The 18,686-nt window shown below is 40.7% G+C and overlaps 1 protein-coding gene across 1 annotated transcript in view; it reads left to right on the forward strand.

The window, feature by feature from the left end:
* Positions 1-18,686, forward strand: part of RTF1 (RTF1 homolog, Paf1/RNA polymerase II complex component) — a 2,150,039-nt gene that overhangs the window by 352,854 nt on the left and 1,778,499 nt on the right. The window lies entirely within an intron of this gene.

The raw sequence follows: 18,686 nt of genomic DNA on the forward strand, positions 1-18,686 counted from the left end.
GGTAAAGAGTAGATGTGGAAGAGCAGAGAAGTACATAGCATTTAAAGGGAGTAAACTATGCAAAATAATGTATGTGGTAGAAGAAGGGTTATTACAAGACTGATTTTCAGTGTAGATCTAGTTGATTTGATACAAAATCTGAAGGTAATCCAAACAGTTACACTCTAGATGATACAGGGGACCACTGAACTAAGAGAAACCAGTTTGTAATCTGTGCAAGTCAGTTATCTCTGTAGTATGGCAACAAACTGTAGGAAAAAACATTAAAATTGTATGTGTGATTTGCATAAATGAAACCAAACATTTTATTAGTGCTAGTGCAGCAAGCAGGTAGAGGATGGAACTAAAGTCAAAAAGTGAAGTAATGGAGAATTTGCATTGTTTTATTGCACTGTATGCCAAGCATTATTCACCTTACTAAGAATCGTATCCTTTTCCATCTTATTTTTGTTACTTCCACTTAAACATAACTGCTTAATGTTAAGTTGTCAATCTCGCCTTCATTCTTGCTTGATGGGTTCGGAGCCGATCCCTCGGCTCCGACTCGGCACTTGCTAAGCTCGAGAGTTTCTTCTACCAGCTCGAGGCAGCCCCATATCCCATGATGCAAGGCGGTAAGTACCCAGATCTCGTTTGCCGCTTCGCTTAGGAGGTCTTCTTTTTACCAGCTCCTGGTAAGTTGTTCACTTTTGTGATTTTTCAAGCCCCTTTTTTAGTCTAAAACTAATTTTTTGACTGACTGATTGTGCCGCATTGTTTAATTTGTAATAAAATATACTGCAGACTACAGAAAACATGCTAATCCACTACAGAACTGTTTCTCCCCTCTAATGCGTAATCAGGTGGTGTGGGCTGGGTGGCATGGAATTGGGATGTAATGGGACAGTTCCTTAGCATACAGTAAGCAAACACCAGTTTATTAAACTTAATAAATATGGGTTAACTGAAGTAACTAAAGTAAAATGCACACATTCTAGAATATGAAAGCCCTCTTTACAAGACGAGGGTATAATTACAACAACAAAAAAAAAAGATGTTAAAAAAACTGTGCATTTGATCTTTAATAAATATTGTGGACAACAGAACAACTTGAATAGACCCCAGTAGAGAGACTGAGAGAAGGCCTTATTGACTGCTGTCTGGGTGCTTGATCATAGATTTTCAGACCGTTTCAGTGAGTCTCCTTCAAACCATAGAAAAGCCATTAATCCTGTGCTGCAGATCAGAAAAGTGATTTGGGCATTCATTTACTAAAAATATATGTTGTAGTGTACAGATACAGACCTTCTCAAAATCTAAAATAAAATGCAAGCATTTGAAATGAGCAAGATTTGGCTTGGTGTGTTTTGTTTACAGTTTGCATTAAACTACATATTTATGTAATGGGCCTAAAGTATTCACAAAGTGCTTGCCTCCAGTGGTTGCTTACTGCAGGACTCAGGACTTCCACATTTTCCCTTATTTAGTTGACTGGCTGATTTGTGCATAGTCTGTTTCCAGGTGTTTAGAATCATTATACAAGGTCTCGACCATTCTATCTTACATGGGCTTCAAGTTGAGCCTATAAAAGTCCTGTCTCATTCCCTCATAAAGAATTGTCTTCCTAGGGTATATGATAGACACAGAAAAAATGGCCTTTCTACCAGAAGACAAAGTCCTGACTTATCAGAACATTTTCAGGGATTTCTCTTTTCAAGATGCTTACTCTGCAATAGAGTTCCTTAAAATTCTAGGCCTCATGGCATCAACGTGTTCATTATGTCACTGACCAGATTCCAGATGAGTAGGATTTAGTGGTATTTTTTTAGTCCCAGTACCTGCATCCCTCAGAGTTCCTGATACCAGTGCTGGAATTTGTGAAAAGAGAATTACAGTGGTCGAAGGAATAGATGGCTCTCAATCCAGGCCTTCCCTTCTCCTGCCAAACCCCAGTTCAATCAGTCCAAACAGATTTTGCATGGGGAGAAGTGTCCAGGGGAGTTTAGGTGCAAGGTGAATTGGGTCCTTTGGATGCTACAAGCCTAATAATTGTCAAATGTTAGCAGTGTTTCAGACCTTAAAAGTTCGCTTATGGTCTCCATGTCCCCTTTGAGTGGTTACAGACAACACCACAGTCGTGGTACCTGAACAGACAAGGGGGTTGCAAGGTCAAACCCTCTTTGCCAGTTTGCTGTGTTGGCTTAGGAGCTTGCTTCATAGCCTCATTCATCTCATCAGAGCAAAACATAGTAGCAGGTAGACTAAGCAAATCCCATATGGACCTGGGCATGTGAAAACTCAGGACCCAGGGCTTCCTTTTTCCAGGATTTGTTGCAGATGTGGGAAACACTGCAAATAGCTTTCAAAACATACAGTTTGAAAAATTCTGTTTGAGACATCCTTGCAGCCATGCTTGGAAGACAGACACTTTTTTCATTTACTTGGATGGCCATATTCCTTAATGCATTTCTACCTTTCTCACTGATACCAAAGGTAATTCTGAAGATTCAGAAAGAATTACCAAAGATCATTGTGGTTGACCCTTTTTGGCTCGGGAAAAGTTGTTTTTCCCTTTTAATGTAATTGGAACAGGGCAATTTCTGCAAGATTTCTCACACGTTGGATCTGCTCACACAGTGTCAGCAGGGACTGGTGCACCCAAGCTTAGAGCAATTGCAACTGACAGCCTAGATGATTCTATCATGATATCTTTTAGATCCTGTTTCCATAGAGGATGTGCAGCAATTATTGAAGGAAGAAAACCTACACTTAGAATATCTTGTGTTTACAAGTGGAAGATGTTTTCTAGGTTATGCCCAACCCATAACAGAATGGCCCCGTTGTTGTCTACCCCTCTAGTTTTAAAATATTTGTGAGCTACTCAATGGTGGCTTATTCTTACGCATCTATCAAGGTACATCTTGCAGCCGTTTGAGCTGGTCTGCCCATGTGTTCTCTTCTTTTGTCTCTCTTTGTGGTCAGTTTATTAAAGGAGTGTTGCACTTGAGACCCTCTCAAAAGCAAATTCTTCTTCCTTCTTGGGATCTTAACTTTGTTTTTGAATAACTGACTTTGTTTTGTTTTGAACCTACCTTTCAAACTGATTTAAAGTTCATTATTTGGAAAACTGTTTTGCTTATTGCTGTGCAAGGTGAATCTCTGAGCTGCAGGCTGTCATGGCGGGCTAACCTTATATGATTTCCCACAAGGACAGGGTTATTTTACACACTATTCAATCTTTAATGATAAAACTTGTTTCTGAATTTACCCTGAATGAGAGTACTATCTTACATTTTTTTTTTCTGGAAACTAAAAACAATGGAGAGAAGATTCTGCATACCTTGGATATGCACAGGCAGCTTGGGCACTACTGTGACAGAACTAAGCCCTTCAGGAAAGCTGAACAGCTGCTCCTTTCCACTTCTGGGACTAAGAAGTGCCACCCTGTCTGTAAGCAAATGATTGCTCATTGGTTGTCTTCTGCTATTGTGTATTTTTTTTGTCCCATTATGTTAAATGTGTTCTAGGCAAGGTTAAGGCACATTCCACCACAGCTTTATACTCTTTGGTGGCATATTAGAAGAGAGTGGACTGTAGAAGCATTCTATAGTCATCAACCTAGTCCTCTCTTCATACTAGGACATATCACTGCAAACTGGATTTTTCTCAGGCTCCAGAGTAGGCTCTGCAAGGAGCATTCACCAGGGCTTCCTGAATCCTTATTCTCTTTCCAGGTAGAGTTTTTACCAACCCATATGCCACTAACAACAGTGTGAATGATTAACATAATTCAGTTGTGTAAGCCCGACTTAGCTATAACAGGTGATGTTCAAATTTCACACTGCCCATGTGGTGGCAACCACCCACAGTCCCCATTTTTATATATGTGTGTTTGTGTGTGTATGTATATGTGTGTGTGTATATATCTATATATATATATATATATATATATATATATATATATATATATATATATATAGGTTCATAGGTGTGTACTAGGCTAATGGCCCCAGAGCCTTTACAAGCCTAGCCCATAGGATTACCCTGGCATTGTGCCACCCGACCTTAATTCCCAGTGCTTCTGTCGAGTAGAGCCACTGGAGTGATCCCCGGAGTGAATTTTCTATTTCCCATCCATTCATCTTGAAGAGGGCCAGTGAGACGCTCTGCATGAACTGTATGGGAAGTCTATTCCATAGCATGGGCAGTCTCTGGGTTATGAACCTGTCCCTCCAGCTTGTTCTGTTGATTGGGGTAATGAGGTTGAGGTCTCTGGAGCGTATAGTGGGGAGGGATTGGGATATTTTTACATGCAGCATTTATAACAGAGCTGGGTCAGACATGACTTTGTAAGTCAAGCAGAGATAGCTTCTAAGTAGGTGATATGAGACCGAGAATAGTTGGGAGTTTTTTGAGTCTGTCCATATAGGACAAGTGTTTAAGCCTAAAATCCTCTTTGTGAGGTATTTTTGCGTCCTCTCCAGTTGTTGTTGGTGTCTAGTGAGGTACATGGTAAATGGGGAATTGTACTCGATTGGCCTAATGAGGGAAGATTAGAGGGAGATATTGACCTTTTTCTTCCTGCATACAAAACCATTAGTAATCAGATGTGCCACATCGAAGGACATTCTGACCACAGTGCCAATGTGGTGGTCAAAAGAGAGGTTGCTGTCAGCCTGTGTTCCCAGATCTCTTATGATGCCTTCTGTGTTCGGTGGACTACCATCGATGTGGTAATTCATGGGAACCGGGTTTTTCCCAAAGGGGATGACACATTTTTTGGCATCGAGCTTAAGGCCATGGTTCTGACACCAGTCATTGGTCTCTGTGAGGCTTTTCTGTAAGATGTTAACATCACTTGGGGAGTTAATTTTGTTAACATATTAGTTGGTTTCTGGCAATTCTTGCATCTTATCCTCCTCCTCTTTTTTTTTTTTTTTTTTTTGGTTAGCATTAAAAGCCTGAACAGCTGACTTTCTGTGATAGAGGTTAGGCTTCCCTGATTAGAAAGGATTAGCCAACTCCCTGTCACAGGAAGTCAAAGCAGGGAATTCTGATCTCTGGAAAGCTAACCAGTGTGGGTTTGTGCAGTCATAGAATCCATATGCCACTCATTCGGTGGGACAGTCAGTTATCTACTGTTGACAAGTAGAACTTGCTCAGCTGTACATCATCAAGGCTTGTGATTGGGTCTTGCTTGTGTAATGGCATTATATGTCTGGTTAACAATCTTTAAGAATGTACCTGGCGGAGAGGCTTAGTAGGTGTTCCTATGGGCCATGTTTGATACTTTTAATGAGGCAGACTGGTAAATTATCCAGACTCCTGGATTAAGTGGTGTTAGATTTGGAGTGGAATCAGCAGACTGGTTCCATAGTAACTAAAGACAGTGGCACTGTCTCTGGGATTTTTGAAGTAGCTATAATTGAGGATAGAGTACTTTAAGATGGGTGCTTGGGGCTAGCATACCAAGTCATGTTTGTGGTTAGCCCAGTGCTGCTGTGGTTTAAAGTACTGACTTGGGCTAGCTACTGTGGTTTAAGGTACTGATTTGGGGCTAGCATATTGGTAATGTGCTTTGTGGTGGTACTGAGAACTCTTTTACCTAACTGCACAGTGGTGCAGCATTAACGTTGTTGCCTCACAGCAAGAGGCTCTCCGGTTCGATTCTCGGCTGGGGTACCTTCTGTGCGAAATCTGCATGTCCTCCCTACATTCATGTGGTTTTCCTCCAGGTACTCCGGTTTCCTCCCACATTCCAAAGACCTGCATCTGGCATGTTTCTCCCCGGGGCTTTGCTGAAAATAAACTTTGTCCTAGTCAGACTTTCCCGGTCAATAAATGTGAAATAAATAAATAAAACTTATTACTAATTGCTTACACACACACACACACACACACACACACACACACACACACACACACACACACACACACACACACACACACTTCTAGTGTGTGGGGACATGTGTGTGTGGACAGCTGAAGGATTGCGGATGTACTTGTCATATGGAATGGGTGAAATTAATTTCTTTTGTGCTTTTGTCACTGAGGGGGATGCTGACTGTTGAAGGTGAGATTGCATATATGCATGTGTGTTTTATATATGAACTCAGAAGCAGAACAGGAACAACTCCAAAATCCAACCCCGATTTCGGAACCCTCACACCAGAAACACCAGTCCATTAACTCTAGTTGTCAACAAAGAATCCATAAAATTAATTATTAGATAATCTACCAGTTTATTGACTACAGTCAACATGGATACACCAACTAAGCGCTTTTGTCCCCTCTTAATTATGGGACTTCATCAGAGTTAATCACGTAGTCACATGTAACCCTTTTGAAACACAAACCCCTTCCTTCGATTACATCTTTATAATTAAATGAATCAGTTTAACATATTGTAAATTGTTCTGTCTTTACCCCATCCACATAATTAATGCTTAGTACCTTGTTCATAAATATAAAGTCTTGTATAATGAATGAATATTTAATATCGAGTCTTGCACTTTTAACATTGGGGAATTTGGGTATTTTATATATTTTTAGCAGTGTAAAAAAATCAACCTAAACATTAAAATTAAATAAATGAATAAAAAAATAAATAGACTCACAAAGAGTTAAGGACAGAATGTAGAAACATATATTTTAATTTTACTTTTATTTCTAACCTCCTAGAAATCGAAGGATTTAATTTTAGGAACTTATGCCATGGATGCTGATTTGGTCAAGCCACATGATCCAGTGCTATGCGTTCTTAATTCTCATTGCAGTTCCTTAACTTCCAATTTAATCTTTCAAGGTCATCCTTTATCTTTTTTTTCAATAGTATCTATTACAAAAAACTCAAATGAATGTAGCTCCCAGTCTTATGTGTCTCCATAAAGTATTGCGCTGTTCCTTGGTCTTACTATCATGGAATTGTTCATAAATTCTGTCCTTAAGGGCTATCTATGTCTTGACTATATAAATACAGGAACAATTTCTGCACTGAGCTATGTATACTAGCCTGTGTGTCATACAGTTATAGTTCTTGGGGCTGTTTACCTTCCCAAACTTGTAAATATGGATAGATTCACCCTCCTTTAATGTAGGGGCAATATTTACATCTCCCACATTTAAGTGTTTCTATAAATTAAAATGTATACATCTGTGTTCTGTCCTTAACTCATTGTGGGCCTTTTTATTTATTTTCATGAGCATGAAGGAGACTGTACTAAAGAACTATGATTAAAACATCTTTTATTGTACATAAAAAGAGAAGAAACTAGGGAAGAATTTCAACCTGCTGAGATAAAAGTTGTCAGGAAAATGTTCAAAGTACAACAGCAGATGCTCTGCAGCATCAGGAAATTGAAGTTTGAAGAACAGCATTAAAGATCTGGAGAAGGGAAATACCGCATTAAAAATAAAACCTTGGGATGAATGAATTATTTGCAGTATATTCCCCCTTTACTTCTTTGAGGTAAAAACATGTGGTTTTGTGGCAAATCCCTGATCTTTATTAAAAAAAGAATGTTAAGTTACTATTAGAAGAGTGGCAGTTACACATACATTAATATGAAAGAAAACCAACCAAACCATAGTTACTTTTTATGCAGTGTACACATTTCATTTTTTATGCAGTGTACACATTTCATTTTTTGCAGTCTTTCACTGCATTTTATAAATTGTTCAGTTCCATTCTTCCCTTAAACCTCATTCCCTCGTGCATGTTCTTCTGCATGTATTGTTCTCAGAGATTCACATTACAGGTAGTCCCCTGGTTACAGACGTCCGACATTTGGACAACCCATAGGTTCATAGGTTCATACTAGGCTATCTGCCCGAGGGCATTTATAAGCCTAGCCCATAGTTTTGTGGCTTACGCCACCCCTTAGTTTGGAGAAACTATGCCCATTATTTAGCTGTGCCTCTGTCGAGCAGTGACACTGAGGTAACCCCTGGGGTGTATCTGCGATCTCCCATCCATTGGTCAAGATTCCTCTTGAACAAGGCCAGCGAGGTGCTCTGCCTCACATAAACCGGGATTTTGTTCCACAGCATAGGGAGTCTTTGGGTGATGAATCTATCCCTCCAGCACGTCCTATTAATAACCGTGTCGAGGTTTAAGTCACCCGCCCTTGTGGCTCTGAGGGATCTAGATTTTTTGAGATGAAGCATATTCATCAAATCTGGGTTTGACATGGCCTTGTATGTCAGGCATAGGTCACCTCTGAGCAAGCGGAACGCAACTGAAAAAAACTGGAGTTCTTTCAGTCGTGCAGCATAAGACAGATTTTTGAGACCCTTTATCCTATTGGTGAGGAACTTTTGTGGCCTCTCCAACTGCTGCAAGTGTCGGGTCAGATACATTCCGAATGGGGCATTGTACTCGATCATTGGTCTGATGAGTGATGAGTATAGGGAGACTATGACTTCCCTTGATCTAGATGTGAATCCCTTCATGATAAGGTGGGCAATGTAGAAGGTCTTCCTAACTACTTTAGCAATATGAGTGTCGAATGAAAGGCTACTGTCAGCCTGGGTTCCCAGGTCCCTAATAACTTCTTCTGTGTTCAGGGGATTGCCACCTATATGGTAGCTAGGGGTAACCTTATTTTTCCCGAAGGGTATGACTATGCATTTCTTGGCATTTAACTTGAGGCCATGGCTCTGGCACCAGTTATCCGTTTCTGTGAGACCCTTCTGAAGGATATCTGTGTCGGATGTGTTCTCAACTATGGCGCCCAGTTTGCAGTCATCTGCGAACTTTGTCAGCCATAACCCTCCTGTGTTTGCTTGTACTTCAGAAAAGTAGATGCCAAACAAGAGTGGGCCCAGGACTGAGCCCTGTGGGACACCACTTGTGACAGGCTTAGAGTCTGACATGGCGCCAGCAACTCTGACCCTGTGGGTTCTGTCACTCAGCCAGTTTGCAACCCATCTTGTAATGTATGGGTTTACATTTAAGTTGATGAGTTTTTCAATGATACCCGAGTGGGGCATTGTATCGAAAGCCTTCGCCAGGTCTAGGTAGGCTGTATGGACTGCCTTTCCCTCGTCAATGGCCTTGGTGACTGTTTCAAAAAAGTCAACCAAGTTTAAAAGGCATGATCTGCCTTTGACAAAGCCAAACTGGGTTGGATCCAAAGTCTGCAAATTCCCTATGTCTTTATTTATGAGATCCATTATGATCCTTTCCATGGCTTTGCAGATCAGGCTTGTCAAGCTAATGGGACGGTAATTTCCAGGGTCGGTGGAGGCACCGCCTTTGTGGAGTGGGACCACAGTCGCTGTGCGCCACTCCCTGGGTACGTATCCGGAAGTGAGACTAAGATTAAACAGCTGTCCTAACTGTGGGTTTAATTCCTCGTTGAGTTCATGGAGCACACAGCCGGGGACACCATCAGGTCCCATGGATGCTGTGTTCTTTGCCTTGGAGAGAGCAGTTCTCACCTGAGCGTTGGAGATGTTTGGGGGGCTACAATCATTTGGTATAGATATCTCTTCTTTAGGCGGGGAGGGTGGGAGAAGTTTGCACTGAACCTGTCAGCCAGTATGTTGGCAATGTCTGTAGGATCAGTAATCTTCACATCATTTTGAACTAATTCTGAGCATATCTGGGAGTTTCCTCCTAGGTTTCTGACATAGCTAAAGAATGCTTTATGGTTGTCTTTAGAGTCCTTAGCTATTTTTTTCTCAAAATTAGCTTTGGATGATTTTATGAGAGCTCTTAGCTTTTACTTATAGTGATCAGCGGTGTCTTACCTTTTAAGGATTTTGCTCTATCTTGTAGTAGCTTTCTCCTTTTATTGTAGAGTTTGTTTATGGCTGGGGTCCACCAGACTAGACGCTTGCCTTTGGTACAAAGAGTCTTTGTTTTGCTTGGGATTGCCTGATCCATGCAGCCCTGCAGGTGCTGGTAGAAGGCATTTTTAAGTGATTCAGCGGTTTGAGTAATGTTAACCGCCGGCTCAGGGGCCTTAAAGGAGACCACACTAGTCTTTAGAAGTGTGAAGTCGGCTTTCGAGAAGTTCTTTACTGTGGTCTTTTCATTTCGGTGGGGCGGGATGAGGACCTCCAGCGAGATTAGTTTGTGATCAGATCTCACCAGTGAGGGGTATACTTCTGGCGTTGAACATTGTGCTCCCATGTTCGTGATGATGAGATCAAGTATGTTCTCTCCTCTTGTGGGGATGGTGACTAGTTGTTCCATGGCATTTGAGTTTATGAATTCCAGGAACTTTTGGGCTAGAGTGTTTGGGCTTGAGTAGTGTTCCCAGTCTGTGTTAGGGTAGTTGAAGTCACCTAGTATGATGGTGTTCGGAGATACATTTATCCCCTCCAGTGTTTTCAAGAAGGCCATGTGAGGTTCCTGAGTTTGCGAGGGTGGCCTGTAACATGCTACAATTTGCAGAGCAGCCTTGCCTATGGTTAATTGCACCTGGATGGTTTCCGATGCATCGTGCGATGCCACCAATCTTGAGGTGTGGGTGTCCTTGATGAATATGGATACCCCTCCTCCTTTCTTGGTATTGTCCGGGTTTTGTGGCCGGAACGCATGATATGAGGTAAAACCTGATAGTGCTGGGGTGCTCTCAGGAGCCTTGAACCAGGTTTCTGTCACAGCACAGACATCGATGTTCTCCATACTGAGAAGGGCCTCGAGTGCGTGCATCTTGAGGTTGAGACTTCTGGCATTGAGCAGCATTACCCTTAGTTTTTTTCTTTGTTTTGTTCTAGGGTGGTAGGTTCAGAATTTGAGCCTTGCCTAAAAAGGCACTATGGGGTGGCAAGAGCCTTTGCCAAAATCCAGAATCCCAGGGTGACAAGTGCAAGCCATCCCTTGCGAAGCAGCGTGGCTTGTCCAGCATGTCATCCCAGGCAGACAGACATTGGATCCCCTTTGAATGACACCAGAGTTTAAGCCAGTTGTTAAAGCTGATCATCTTATCTCTGTATTGTGGCATCATTCTTGGTGAAGGTAGGATACTGCTCAAGGCCAGGGTCATACCTGCCTGGGCTACATAATCAGAGAGCTCCTCTATGTCTCTTTTCATGTAGTCCAGGGAAGTACGTCTCAGGTCGTTTACACCAGCGTGGACAATGATTGAGTCGTACTTGTACCTGCTGTTGAGAGACCTGAGTGCATGCGTTATGTGGCGGATTCTAGCACCCGACAGGCAGCTTACTGTGACCTTCTCCTTACTCAGTCTGGTGAGCGGACGTCAGTGTGTCTGACTATGGAGTCACCAATGACTAGTGTGTCTGGCATAGTGTTTGGCCTTAAGGGCTGTGACTGCTTGACACTCTGACTGTGTGGTCTATGTGATGCAGGTGTTGTGTTCTGAGGTGGTAGTTGTGTGGGTGTCTGCTTTGGTGGCCTCTGCTGTTTTGGTAGATTTTTGATCAGAGCCTCCGAGTATGTCTTTGTGTGTTTATGTGTATGATTTGAGGTTGTGATGGTATTATGTGAGACTGGGTCTATTGTGTGTGTGGTTACCTTCTCCTCCTGTCTGGTCTTGCCAGTCCTATGTTGAGAGAGCTCAGCCTCCAGTTTGGCCGTATAGTTGCATCTCTCGCATGTATTTGTGTTTTGTGGGAGGAGGAGAGGGTTGTCTGTGTACATGAGGCAATTGTAACATTGCCTCAATAATCCCAGGTTCACCAGCTGAGCAGGAGAGGATATTAGCAACTGATCCCTCGACATGCTAGAAGGAATAGACAGAAAAACTTACAAAAAGGTTTTGGGGGATGTGGGTGACCGAGAAATGGGGTTTGCTTTTTTTGGGGTACTTTCTATAACAAGAGTGCTGTATCGAGGTGATAAGTACTGTAGGAGCAAGTGCTTAGCTATACGGATATAGAATAGTCTACTTGGGAGTCAAGTAGAGATAATTTATAGTTGTAGGATACACTAAATAGAACAGTAGTACACTATGAGGATGGTAGATGTTAGATTTGAACAGACTGCCACAATGTCGGAAAGAACGTTAAAAAATAAGTTAGCTGCCCAAATCTGTGTGTGTATGTATGTGAGAGAGAGATTGGAAGAGTGAGAGCAATGTACGAGTAAATGCAGGTATGAATGACAAAGTACGCTTATTTCCAATATAAACCAGAAAAAGAAACGCCAGGAAACCAAGCAGTGAAACTACTGCCGATTTTATTACTTCAAATGCACTAATTAAAACACGGTTTTCATCCTACGATGTTGTAGGACTTCTTCAGAAATATCAGCACTCTATTAAATTCAAACCTTATATAAACTTTGCGCCAAAAAAGGCACGTTTCTAATGAATCAAAATTTTAAAGATATATACATTCAAAAAAAACTTCATACATTGAAAGTACATTGTTCCAGCTTAAAATAAACTGATATAAAATGAATAAAATGATAATAATAAGCTGAAAGGTCTAAAAACAGTTCTTTCCTTATGTTTAAAAATTATAGAAATACATTAATTTAACCATATTATTTTAAATATTATATTATTATTGTTAATGTAACCTAATGAATAGATGTGATATATTTAATTCAAAATAGAAGAAAAAACTTTCATTCTGATCATGTATATTGAAATTTTTTTTCTTTATTTTTCTTTTCTCATATTTTTTCTTTTATTTTTAATATTTTTAATAATTCCTTTCTTTTATAACAGCAGGACATGAATTCATTCTTTTATAAATATATATGTTTTATCTTTATATTATTTAATGAGCATTAAGTTAAAAATGTAAATATAAATATATGTATGTACTTTTAGTAAAAATACACATGCAAATGTGAATAAGGTTATGCGTTGATTTACATGTAATAGTGTGATGAAATATTATTATAAACCTTATGAATTTATCTCTCCAAACTCCTCAATTTTAATAAACACATTATTGAACATTTATCGTTTAGTCCTGGATACATATATGCATTAAGCCTTATTTGCCACAATAATTCTATTTTTTCTAATAATAAGCTGGTGGGTCCTCCTCTTGTATCATGTTTTACTTGTTGGATTACCTTAAATTTAAATTTTTGTTCAGGGCGAGATATGACATGTCTTGCTAAAGCATTATCTTCTTTTTGTTGGTTTATACTTCTTAAATGTTCAGCCACTCTATCTTTTAATCTACGATCCGGTTTTCCCACATAAAAAAATGGACATGCTTGACATTTTGCTACGTATACCACTCCTTCTGTATTACAGTTGAAGTTTCCTAGTGTAAAGATTTTATTTCCATTAATGTCAGTGTTACTCCCTATATCCATTATGTAACAATGGGAACAACTTCCACATTGCATCATACCCACGTTTCTGGTAAATGGAGACTTTTGTTTGTGAAGCATTTCCTTAAAGTTGTAACCTTTTCTCCATACAATTTTGGGCATAAAATTAAAGGTCAATCCCAAACTAACATAGTCTTTTAACAAAGACCAAATTTTGATTATGATTTCTTTTATTGAACCATAGTCTGAACAAAAATTCATTATGTGAATCAATTTGATTAGGTTCTGTTACACCTCTATGTTTTAATATGGGTGTATAAAACCCTTTCATTCTCTTCGTTGTTTCTTCTAAAATCATCTCTTCTAATTCAAACGGATATGCTCTGTTCAAAAACATTTGCTTCAAATTGAAACATTCTTCATTAAATTTCTCATCTGTTTCAGGTTATTATTATTATCATTTTATTCATTTTATATCCGTTTATTTTAAGCTGGAACAATGTATTTTCAATGTATGAAGTTTTTTTTGAATGTATATATCTTTAAAATTTTAATTAGAAACGCGCCTGTTTTGGCACAAAGTGTATATAAGGTTTGAATTTAATAGAGTGCTGATATTTCTGAAGAAGTCCTACAACGTTGTAGGATGAAAAGCGTGTTTTAATTAGTGCATTTAAAGTAATAAATCGGCAGTAGTTTCACCACTTGGTTTCCTGGCGTTTCTTTTTCTGGTATGAATGACGAAGTGACTGTGTGTGTGTGTGTGTGTGTGTGTGTGTGTGTGTGTGTGTGTGTGTGTGTGTGTCTGTGTAATACTGCTAAAGTTCTTACAGCAAGAAATCTAGACAAAGCCTTGAACAAAAGTGAGACAAATGCCCAAAATTAGGGCCAGTTTGAATAAATATTGCTCTTACAAACTTAGAAAGTTGGTAGAATAGCAGGTTTTGCATTAGCATGAAGGTTCTGAAGAGTATGAGTTCTGAAATTCAGATGTCTGTTATTTTTTAATTTCAGTCTTTAACATACCAGTCAACCTGTCAGTGCAAGAAGTCTGGAGAAAGACTGACAAAATGGGGGGCAAAGGCCGAAAAATAGGGACGTATTTTAAATATTACTCTTATAAGCTTAGAAAGTTGCTAGAGTAACAGCGTTTGTTTTAACATACATTTTCTGTAGGATTTGAAGTCTGAAACTCAAATGTATGTCATTATTTAGTGACTTCGGTCCTCAGATCATGCCAGTAATTTGTCAGAAAAACATGGATTTTTATGAGGAACAGACCAAAAATATGAGCCAAAAATCTGGACATTATGCGAAAATCTGTACAGTTGAGAGACTTTTGCTAAACAACCACAATTTTATGAAAAATGGACCGAAAATGTGAGCCGAAAATCTGTACAGTTGAGCGGTATGTTTGTGTGTGTGAAGAAGTCCTCGTAAACACTGCATTTCGTAATGAGATGTCTTAAAACCAGCTTTGTTGATAGGAAGTAAGGAAGCATAGCTCATAGGAAGTAAGGAAGCATACAGTGGATAAAAAAAGTTTACACACCCCTGTTAAAATGGCAGGTTTTTATGATATATAAAAAATGAGACCACAATAAATCATTTCAAAACTATTCTCACCTTTAATGTGACCAATAACCTGTACAATTCAGTTGAAAAACAAAGATCTGTTACGGGAAAAAATATAAAAAAAATAAAAAAAAGTACAATACGCTGGTTGCATAAGTGTTGCACACCCTTAAACTAATACTTTGTTGTGTGTGCAAACCCTTAAACTAATACTTTGTTGAAGCACCTTTTGATTTAATTGCAGCATTGTCTTCTTAGGTAGGAGTCCGTCGGGTCTATATTAGATGAATGAACTATTAAAATGTTGAGTACAACATGTTCGACGCACTTTAATTGAACATTCATCTAATCGGAAGCTGAAAATACTGAAAGTAGGAGGTTTGAAAACTTTTACTTGGCCATGTCACTGAATTTGACTTGTGACTTCAATACGTTAACCTGTCTCATGGCGTGGTAAGTGAATTATTTCTTCGTGAACTAATTCGCTTTGGCATTACTGGGAAATTGCCCTTTTCCCTCCAATGTAGAGCAGTCACTGAGTTGGTATATGTAGTTAGTGGATTGTGGGGGGGGGGGTGAAGCCCCCTACCTTCTCATAAAAAGCGTAAGAGTGTTTTTTGATATGAAAGGTTTGGAATAATGTGAGCGGGTAGGGGTGTACATATATTGATAGTTTCTATATGTCTCAAATGTCAGTACAGGGAAGGTGTTGGCCAAACAAAATCTTTCAGTTACCTGATTTTCAGCCATTTCAGTTTCCGATTTGATGAACATTCGATTAAAGTGTGTCGAGTATGTTGTACTTGACATTTTAATCATTCCTTCATCTAATATAGACCAGAGTCTGTTAGCATGGCACATCTTGACTTGGCAATATTTGCCATCGCTTTCTTGCAAAAGCACTCCAAATTTGTTAGATTGCGAGGGGATCTCTTGTGCACAACCCTCTTCAGCTCGCCCCACAGATTTTCTATTGGAGTTGGGTCTGGGCCCTGGCTGAGCCATTCCAAAACTTTAACTTTCTTCTGGTGAAGCCATTCTTTTGTTGATTTGGATTTATGCTTGGGGTCATTGTCGTTTTGAATGATGAAGTTCCTCTTAGTCTTCAACTTTCTAGCAGACGCTTGAAGGTTTTGGGCCAAAAGTTGGGCCGGATATTGGCTAAGGCTCTTGCCACCCCCATAGTGCCTTTTTTAGGCAAGGCTCAAATTCTAAACCTACCACCCTAGAAAACAAAAATGGGAAGAAACTGAGGGTGATGCTGCTCAATGCCAGAAGTCTAAATCTCAAAATGCACACACTCGAGGCCCTTCTCAGTATGGAGAACATCGATGTCTGTGCTGTAACTGAAACCTGGTTCAAGGCTCCTGAGAGCACCCCGGCACTGTTAGGTTTTACCTCATATCATGCGTTCCGGCCCCAAAACCCGGACCACACCACAAAAGGAGGGGGTGTATCCATATTCATAAAGGATACCCACACCTCCAGGTTGGTGGCAACGCATGAAGCTTCGGAAACCATCCAGGTGCAACTAACCATAGGCAAAACTGCTCTACAAATTGTAGCATGCTACAGGCCACCCTCTCAAACTCAGGAACCCCACACAGCCTTCCTGAAGACACTGGAGGGTATAAATGTATCTCCAAACACCATCATATTGGGTGACTTCAACTACCCGGATATAGACTGGGAACATTACTCAAGCCCTAACTTTCTAGCCCAACGGTTCCTGGAGTTCATAAATTCAAATGCCATGGAACAGCTGGTCACTGTTCCCACGAGAGGAGAAAATGTACTAGATCTCATTATCACAAACATGGGGACAAAATGCTCCACACCGGAAGTATATCATTGGTGAGATCTGATCATAAACTAATCTCACTGGAAATCCACATCCCGCCCCCACCCCAAACAAAAAAGACCACAGTGAAGAACTTCTCTAAAGCAAACTTCACACTACTCAAGACTGGTGTGGTATCCTTCAAGGCCCCTGAGCCAGTGGAAACCACAACCCAAGCTGCGGAAGCCCTTACAAATGCCTTCTATGAACACCTCCAGGACTGCATGGATCAGGCAATCCCAAATAAAACCAAGACCCTTTCCACAAAGGGCAAACGTCCAGTCTGGTGGACCCCAGCTGTTAACAAACTTTACAATAAGAGGAGAAAGCTATTACATGATAGAACAAAATCCATAAAAGGGAAGTCACCCCTGATCATTATTAGTAAAAAAATACGAGCACTCATAAAATCAACTAAGGCCAATTTTGAGAGAAAAATTGCCATGGATTCAAAGGACAATTATAAGGCCTTTTTCAGCTATGTTAGGAACCTGGGTGGAAACTCCCAGATATGCTCAGAATTAGTCCAAAATGATACAAAAATCACTGATCCCACAGACATTGCCTACATACTGGCAGACAGGTTCAGTGCAAACTTCGCCCCCCTCTCCCCCCCTAAAGGAGAGATAACTATCCCAGCAGAGTGTAGCCTCCCAGACATCTCAAATGTGCAGGTGAAAGCTGCTCTCTCTAAAGCTAAAAACACAGCATCAGTGGGACCGGATGGTGTCCCCGGCTGTGTGCTACACGAGCTAAATGAGGAATTAAACCTGCACATAAGGCAGCTGTTTAATCTCAGCCTTACCACAGGATACGTGCCCAAGGAGTGGCGTACGGCAACTGTGGTCCCACTCCACAAAGGCGGTGCGTCTATGGACCCTGGTAATTACCGCCCCATAAGTTTAACAAGTCTAGTCTGCAAAGCTATGGAGAGGATCATAATGGAGCTCATAAACAAAGATATAGGGGACTTGCAGACATTGGACCCGACCCAGTTTGGCTTCAAGGGCAGATCATGCCTTTTGAACTTGGTCGACTTCTTTGAAACAGTCACCAAGGCCATTGATGAGGAAAGGCAGTCCATACAGCCTACCTTGACCTTGCAAAGGCCTTCACACAATACCCCACTCGGGTATTGTAGAAAACTTACCAGCTTAAATGTAAACCCATATGTCACAAGATGGGTTGCAAACTGGCTTAAGGACAGAACCCACAGGGTTAGAGTTGCTGGCGCTATGTCAGACTCCAAGCCGGTCACAAGTGGTGTCCCACAGGGCTCGGTCCTTGGCCCCCTATTGTTCGGCATCTACTTCTCAGAAGTACAGGCCAACATGGGAGGACTTTGGCTGACAAAGTTTGCAGACGACTGCAAACTGGGCGCCATAGTGGAAAGTGCATCGGACACGGATATCCTTCAGAAGGGACTCACGGAAATAGATAGCTGGTGCCAGAGCCATGGCCTGAAGTTAAACGCCAAAAAATGTATAGTCATACCCTTTGGGAAAAACAAGGTAACCCCAAGCTACCATATAGGTGGCAATCCACTAAGCACAGAAGAGGTTATCAGGGACCTGGGGACCCAGGTTGACAGTGGCCTTTCTTTTGACACTCACGTTGCTAAAGTGGTTAGAAAGACCTTCTACATTGCCCACCTTATCATGAAGGGATTCACATCCAGATCTAGTGAGGTCATTGTTCCCCTGTACTCTTCACTTATCAGACCAGTGATCGAGTACAATGCCCCATTCGGGATGTATCTCACCCGACATCTGCAGCAATTGGAGAGACCCCAAAAGTTCCTCACCAAAAGGATAAAGGGACTCCAAAATCTGTCATATGCTGCCAGATTGAAGAAACTCCAGCTCTATTCAGTTGCATACCGTCTGCTCAGAGGTGACATGTGCCTGACATACAAGGCCATGTCCAACCCGGAATTAATGGACATGCTCCACCTCAAAAAATCCAAATCCACCAAAACCACTAGAGCAAGCGACTTAAACCTTAGCACGGATATAAATAGGACATGCTGGAGGGATAGATTTATCACTCAGAGACTCCCTATGCTGTGGAATAAAATCCCGA

The sequence above is a fragment of the Protopterus annectens genome, chromosome 6.part0 (assembly GCF_019279795.1).
Source record: "Protopterus annectens isolate FY-2018-M chromosome 6.part0, PAN1.0, whole genome shotgun sequence".
Lineage (NCBI taxonomy): Eukaryota > Metazoa > Chordata > Ceratodontiformes > Protopteridae > Protopterus > Protopterus annectens.